This window comes from Eleutherodactylus coqui, chromosome 5 (assembly GCF_035609145.1).
Source record: "Eleutherodactylus coqui strain aEleCoq1 chromosome 5, aEleCoq1.hap1, whole genome shotgun sequence".
Taxonomy (NCBI): domain Eukaryota; kingdom Metazoa; phylum Chordata; class Amphibia; order Anura; family Eleutherodactylidae; genus Eleutherodactylus; species Eleutherodactylus coqui.
The window spans coordinates 37,897,901-37,904,990 of NC_089841.1; the positions used below are offsets into that span (position 1 = coordinate 37,897,901).

At 42.7% G+C, this 7,090-nt stretch overlaps 1 protein-coding gene across 1 annotated transcript in view; it reads left to right on the forward strand.

Annotated features, from left to right (window-relative positions):
• Window positions 1–6,670: 6,670 nt before the first annotated feature.
• LOC136629102 (zinc finger protein 271-like) overlaps window positions 6,671–7,090 on the forward strand; it is a 42,292-nt gene continuing 41,872 nt past the window's right edge. Inside the window, exon 1 of the mRNA XM_066605236.1 lies at window positions 6,671–6,724. The gene's annotated coding sequence lies outside the window, so the exon portion shown is untranslated. The remainder of the gene's footprint in view (window positions 6,725–7,090) is intronic.

Here is a 7,090-nt window from a genome sequence, read left to right on the forward strand (position 1 = left end):
AGAATAAAGTAAACAGATGGAAAAATATATATTATTAAAAATTTGTACAGTATGTTTGGACATATTTGAGATATTACAGTTGAAAATGTGAAAAAATGACAATTTTTTCAAAATGTTTCCAATATTGGTACTTTTAATAAATATACACAAATTATATCGGTCTCTTTTTACAACCAAAATGAAGTACAACATGTGGCGAAAAAAACAATGTCAGAATCACTTGGATATGTAAAGCCTTTACGGGGTTATGCTGCGTTGAACGACGCGTGTCAGATTTCCAGAATTTGGCTCCGTCACTAAGGCGCAAACAGGCTTCGTCACTAAGGGGTTAAACACGTATTATTCAATCATTGTTATATGGATTTACTTGTATGCATCACCCAATGTGTCTTCAGCTCACATTCACAGATGGCTTTCCTTAGCTTCTCCTGTAAGATGTTCTGATCCACTTCACACTTGCGACATAATAGTAGGCCATAATGGATATGATTCTGAACATAGGACAATCAGTGGTATTAAGTTTGGGGTGCAAATCCTCATTTTTATGTGCACTATAGAAAAAAACTGTAAAATTACCTATTTGCAAAAAATATGAATTTTTCTCCTCTAAATTGCATTAACTCCTCAAAAAACCTGCTGTCAAAATACTCATGACACCTTTAAATGAATACATTAAGATGTGCATTTTTAAAATTGGGTGAATTGTGGGGGTATCTATCATACGGCTAGCTATGAGCCTTTGTAATCCTGGCTTGGTGTAGGAAAGCAAAATGTTCTTCAAAATGTTAACTTTGCATGTTTCCTAAATGGTTAAAAAAAGCTAAAGTTTTTCCAGTGTGCTTCCAGAATAAAGTAAATAGATGTGTCAGGGAAAATTCTGCGTACAGCACCAATCAGGCCCACCCCAATGCACCGCTGCCGGCGGTAAAGAAGAGACACCACACACGGAGGTCTGGTATATTTCCTCACACGGGGACATGACTGCGCACTTTATTACAGATTACATGGGATCTTATACCCTTTGGTCTCATCACTAGGAATGGGTGATGGGCTCATTGGCTCAAATTCACCGCATAACCATATATGGAAAGTCCGGATTTCCGGCCTGAGACAGTGAAAGTTATATACGTAGTTGAACAGTCGTTATCTAGATACGGCGCTTCTGGGAAAACAGCCAAGCACACGGCCTTCGTGTCCGATTCTTCTTTGCGGTGTTTAAGATACATTTTGTCTTCGCCTTGCAAGGCCTTTGGAATATCTGATGTAAGGCGACAGATTAAGTTTTTTCTCATTTGGAATTGAATAGAACTTGCATATAGATATAAAAGCATAAAAAACATATGGCAATATATACATATACCCTCACAAATCCTCCTAAAAACTTAATATGGAGCTCAAGCACCAGACCTTGCACTCTTCCTCGGTCGCCTCTCCCTTGCATCAGGGTTTCTCCACTGCCCATAAGGCCCTACTCCTAGGAGGGGGGATCCCTACCTCACCTCAGAAGGAGGCCATAGATTCCCTGGGCCCATTTCCGGGCATCCATACCCTCTATCTGTACAAGTTAACACCCCACAGGGTGCGCCCTCGCTCGAATCTAAGGTCTTCTGCACTATCCCTAGGCAAATGGGAATTCCACTGACAATCCATCTTAGGAGATCAGGGCAGGCGCAGTACTAGTACATTTCTCCATTCTTCTGGTAACGTACGTGGTTGGCATTATCGGAACCGGCTCTTCATCTTTTTCAAACAAGGGAAATTTTGGTGTCACATTATCCAGTCCCTTACTCATACTCTTTTTGATCAAAGGGATAATGCACATACAGGAAATTACATACCCCACCTCTTTCTGCTAAAATCATATCCAGGGCCACTCTATTTTGGAACGCCATGGATGCAGTGGGCCCTAACTGGTCAGCTAACCCATGCAAAGCATCCCTGGTGTAGTTTACAAACCTCTGCTGATTGTAATAGATATAATTCATCCAATCTACATTATTATTAACAGTGACAATAGCAAATAAGGACTCAAAACCTGCTTTAACCTGATCTCTAGAATTAAATTCATCTGGCACCCCCCTTGGCACTCCTATTGCATCTATGTATACATGTGGATCAAAGTTACCACCTGGAGCGTCAACTTCTCTCTTAGCACGATGCGGTGTTGGATTCTCACCCTCAGTGTAGTCTTCATATTGCACATTTGATTGTATTAATTTGTTCTGATCCCTGAAACAGGGGGCTAGTGTACAGTAGTCAAAAGGTGTGTGTTGGAGGAATTGTACCACATTATAGCATGTAAAGGATATGCAGGATCATGAGTTTTTTCAGTGCAAAGTGTGGATCCAAGTGGGCTTTCCTTCGAGCTTGACTGCAGTTGGGGTGGTGAGCAACATCTGGTAGGGACATTCAAACAGGGTTTCTCTCTCAAACTTTTTCACATAGACCCTGTCACCTGGTTTCAAATTGTGACACTCATCTGTAGGACCTGGGAGAAAAGCAGAGACTGCAGAATGCATTATTGACAATTCCTTGGAGAGGCCTATCCATTATGGCCTACTATTATGTCGCAAGTGTGAAGTGGATCAGAACATCTTACAGGAGAAGGTAAGGAAAGCCATCTGTGAATGTGAGCTGAAGACACATTGGGTGATGCATACAAAATTAACAAGAAAATCATTCCCCAAACTCAGCTACTGTGGCATGTACCATCCGGAATAAAAGAAAAACTAATGGGAGACACTCAATTCAAGATTTGCCCATTTTCTTCATTGCCTTTTGTATCTACTTTCCCCCTACTCTGTGAATGGTAGTGTGTGTGAAAAGCCTGGAATATACCCAAAACAGACATGATGTGTTGCATTATTTCACCTGTGAAGTGTGCACCTTTGTTTGACTCAATCACTTCCGGTACCCCGTATCTGCAGATTACCTCATTCATGAGCTTCTGTGTGGTTACCTGCTTATTTACTTTGGTAACAGAGTAGGTCTCCAACCTGAAAAGAAATCAACAACAAGCACATATTCATACTTCCCAACAAGTGGGAGCTGAGTGTAGCCAATTTGCAATCCCTGAAATGGGTAGAGTGGTCTATGCAAGTGTTATGTGGCAAATTTTACTTCTGCCCTGCTGCTTACGGCAAAGATCATGCAAAATTGGACAAATGATGCAGCAGCTACAGAAAACCCAGGAGTCACCCGTCATGGGGCACAGGGATCGTGGTAGGCAAGTTCTGTTGACTGTTCGTCATACGCCGTCCCTTTTTAGTCCATTTTTCCTTTTCTTCCTTGCTGGCTTGTAACTGTAAAGTCCTTAGTATATCAAAGTCCAAGTTTATATCAAAGTCCAAGTTTATATCAAAGTCCAAAGTTTTTATCAAAGTCCAAAGTTTTTGTTAAATTCTTCTTTTCTTCCACGGCTTGAGGGCCGCTGCCTTTGCTGTGTGGTATGTGATGGCGTTGCCTCTTGTTTCTCCGGTGTAGGAATTGGTGTGAGCTTTCCACTTTGTTAGGTAGAAGTAGGGCCTCCGTGAGACTCTGCACCGCTGCACCATTCTTAATTGGTTGTCCTGCTGAGGTAAAAAACTGTCTGGCCTTCCATATTGGGCCGTAATCATGAGCTATGCCAAATGCATACCGGGAGTCAGTGTAAATGTTTGCCGTCTTACCTTCTGCCACTCTACACACCTCAGTGAGGGCATTCAGTTCCGCTTCTTGTACTGAGACATGCGGAGGCAGAGCTTCTGCTTTTAGGACATCTTGTTGTGTGACCACTGCATATCCAGTGTGGAGTCGTCAATCACCCTGGGACCATCTATAAAAAACAACTCAAAATATGCATTGTTAACAAGGGCTTTCAGTAACGTTTTAAAACTTAAATGTTCTTGTTGCATCAATGCTGGACAATCATGCTGATATTCTATTTCAAATAGATCAGAACCTTGTTGCAAAATTTTTTAAAAATGGCTGATTTGCAATACCTAGATCATCTATGCCTTCTCCTCTCCCCTTTGCACCAGGGTGCTCAATTGGAAGAAGAGTAGCCGGGTTCAAGGTAGTATAATATTGGAAAAAGATTTCATGGATGCAGATAAGGCCTGTAAGATGTTAGCACCAATAACAGAGACATGAGTTGCATCAGGGCAGAATAATCTACAAACATCTATTAATATTTGAAATGTGATATCCTTTAAGCAAATTCATTATTAATCTGATCCTGCCTGCAATGTCTTATTAAATTTGAGAGAGAACAAAAAACTTTTACTAGCTGCTCAAGATTCTCACCCCCTCCCTTGTGGACAAGAGGGATGACCCATTACGTACTTTTCCATCATCCAGCTCCACCTCCCCGATACTGGCCGCTTGCGTCTTTCTTCATACCTTCATTTCAGCTTTACAGTCTGCATGTCCACATCACAACCAAGTAAAGTCTTATGCATGGGGTAGGAACTTTTATCCCCAGTCAATATCCGCATCACACATTTTACATTCATCCCAGCCTGAACACTGCGCACTAACTCTCATCCATCCATGCGGTCAAGTCTACCCCGTCACCCCACCTTTGAAGGTGTACCAGTACATACAGATGCACAGACAAAATGTGTGACAAACATACATACATCAGTTGAAAAACATTGAGGTGAGTGCTATAATGTTATAAAGTACATGATTCTATTGAGATGAGATTGTGAATGAGCGCTATTTTTGACAAATTATGTGAAAAAGACATTCTATCTTTCTTATCTACTGAAGCTATTATATGCTATATTAAACGCAAGCGCGTCTAATCGGGCAATTAGACGCTGAAATTAGACGGCACCATGGCGACGGGGACGCTAGCAACGGAACAGGTAAGTGAATAACTTCTGTATGGCTCATAATTAATGCACGATGTATATTACAAAGTGCATTAATATGGCCATACAGAAGTGTATAACCCCACTTGATTTCGCGAGACAACCCCTTTAAGTCCGTCCCATCTCCTCCCATTACAAACAGATGGAGGGGGGGAGAGAAGGGGAGGGAGTTTAGCAGTCACGCTGCTAAACTCCCTTCTCCAGCTGTTGTCATTGGCTCCCATAGGAGTCTATGCAGCGGCCGACGTATTTCGGGTGGTAAGATGCCACGCCCCTAGCCTGAACGTGATCACGTCTTCTGCGGCATCACGTGACTATATCGACGTCACTAGGAACGACTCCCACTAGTGACGCCGTATCACCCCGCCCCCAAGTTGGACGTCTGGGACACCGTGTGACTATATTGACGTCACTAGGAGCGCCTCCCACTAACGGCGTTGCGCTACCACGCTCCCAGCATGGAAGTCTGGGACACCATGTGACTACATCTACGTCACTATGAGCGACTCCCACCAACGGCGCCGCGCTATCACGCGGACGCTGTCCAGAGCGATTCCATTTACCACTACAACATTCCCGGTAGACTGTCTGCGCATCATCACATGACGTGTGGCCAGCGCCGGCGAGAGGATGCCAATACTCTAGGGGTCAGATAACATGAGAGTTACACATGTACCCTATCATACTAATGACTGGACGTTAACGCCCAATAGGGGTTAGACAGACAGATTGTCTTTTCTCATTTGTATGCCTCCTATAAATAGAGGTAGGCTGTGACATGTTCTATATGCTGGAGGAAAGCTCAGCACAAGCCGAAACGCGTCGCATTGTAAATTGGTTTTAAATATATTACATTTTGACTCACAAAAGAACCCGCTTTTCTCTACTGGGTTTTCTGCTTTCCTGGATGTGAGGGGTGCCAGGAGACCGGGCACCCCCAAACAAGTAAGATCCTGATATTTATTGATACAGCTTAACGGAGCGCTGAACTATTTTTCTTCTGTCCTGATTGCAAGATAGTACCAGGACCATTTTTCTTGCCTGGCGTAAAAGTGGCCAGCGCTATACTGGACATCCGGGCGCCGCGGGAATACGGCCGTGTGATCTGATGCATTGGAATCCACTGCATCAGATGGTAGCGTATATCGGCTGGCCATGAAAACGGCGGCTAATATACGCTTGTGTGATCTGATGCATTGGAATCCACTGCATCAGATGGCAGTGTATATCGGCTGGCCATGAAAACGGCGGCTGATATACGCTTGTGTGAATAAGACCTAAAACCGGGGGCTGGGGGGTCTAAAGGAAATTCTTGAAAAAGTCTGAAATGATTATTCCTCCAGCGATTCCAAATCTCCCAGGCGATAGTATTACATGGCGCTGCCACCAGTCAGTAGTTTATTACTTTTCATTGCTCTTTTATTATTATTCTCCATTGTCTTTTTAACATGTACTTTTAAATGTTATTACAATGAGGCTTTAATTGTTCCATGGGTATAAAGAAGGAAAGGCATCCTCCTTTTTTAAGCCCACAGGGCCAATAGGTGCCTTGTTTTTTGTTAAAATACTCCTTTGTCTGCATATAACTAGAGGTTCTATCTGATGGATTTATACTATATTCGTTGTGCTGCCCGATCATTCCTTCATTTCCCCATCAAATCAGATTAGAATTCCCTCCTCACATCCATTAGCGTCTTCTCTGTACTCCATACAGGCCACTTCCGGTCTGTGACACGCATGACTGCCGCAGGTGGAACGCAAACGTCACTTCCCTCCCCTGAATGAGTAGGGCTTCCTTCCTTCCTTCCTTCCTTCCGGCTTATCAGCGTCCATTAGACTCTTCGCAACCCAAACAAACAAACCCCACGGTAAGAGCTGAACGTCTCTTATCATTGTGTGAAGCCCCGTGTCTTTAACCCTTTCATATACATCAGTTGGCTCCTTTTAAGATGCACTAATTAAATGTCTATTGTCTTCCGAACATTCTTTCAATCCCAACAAAATACAACCTGGAACTCTGCAGTGTATATATATATATAGTATATGGTGTAATCTGCAGTGTATATATATAGTATATGGTGTAATCTGCAGTATATATATAGTATATGATGAACTCTGCAGTATATATAGTATATGATGAGCTCTGCAGTGTATATATATAGTATATGATGTACTCTGCAGTATATATATAGTATATGATGAGCTCTGCAGTATATATAGTATATGATGAGCTC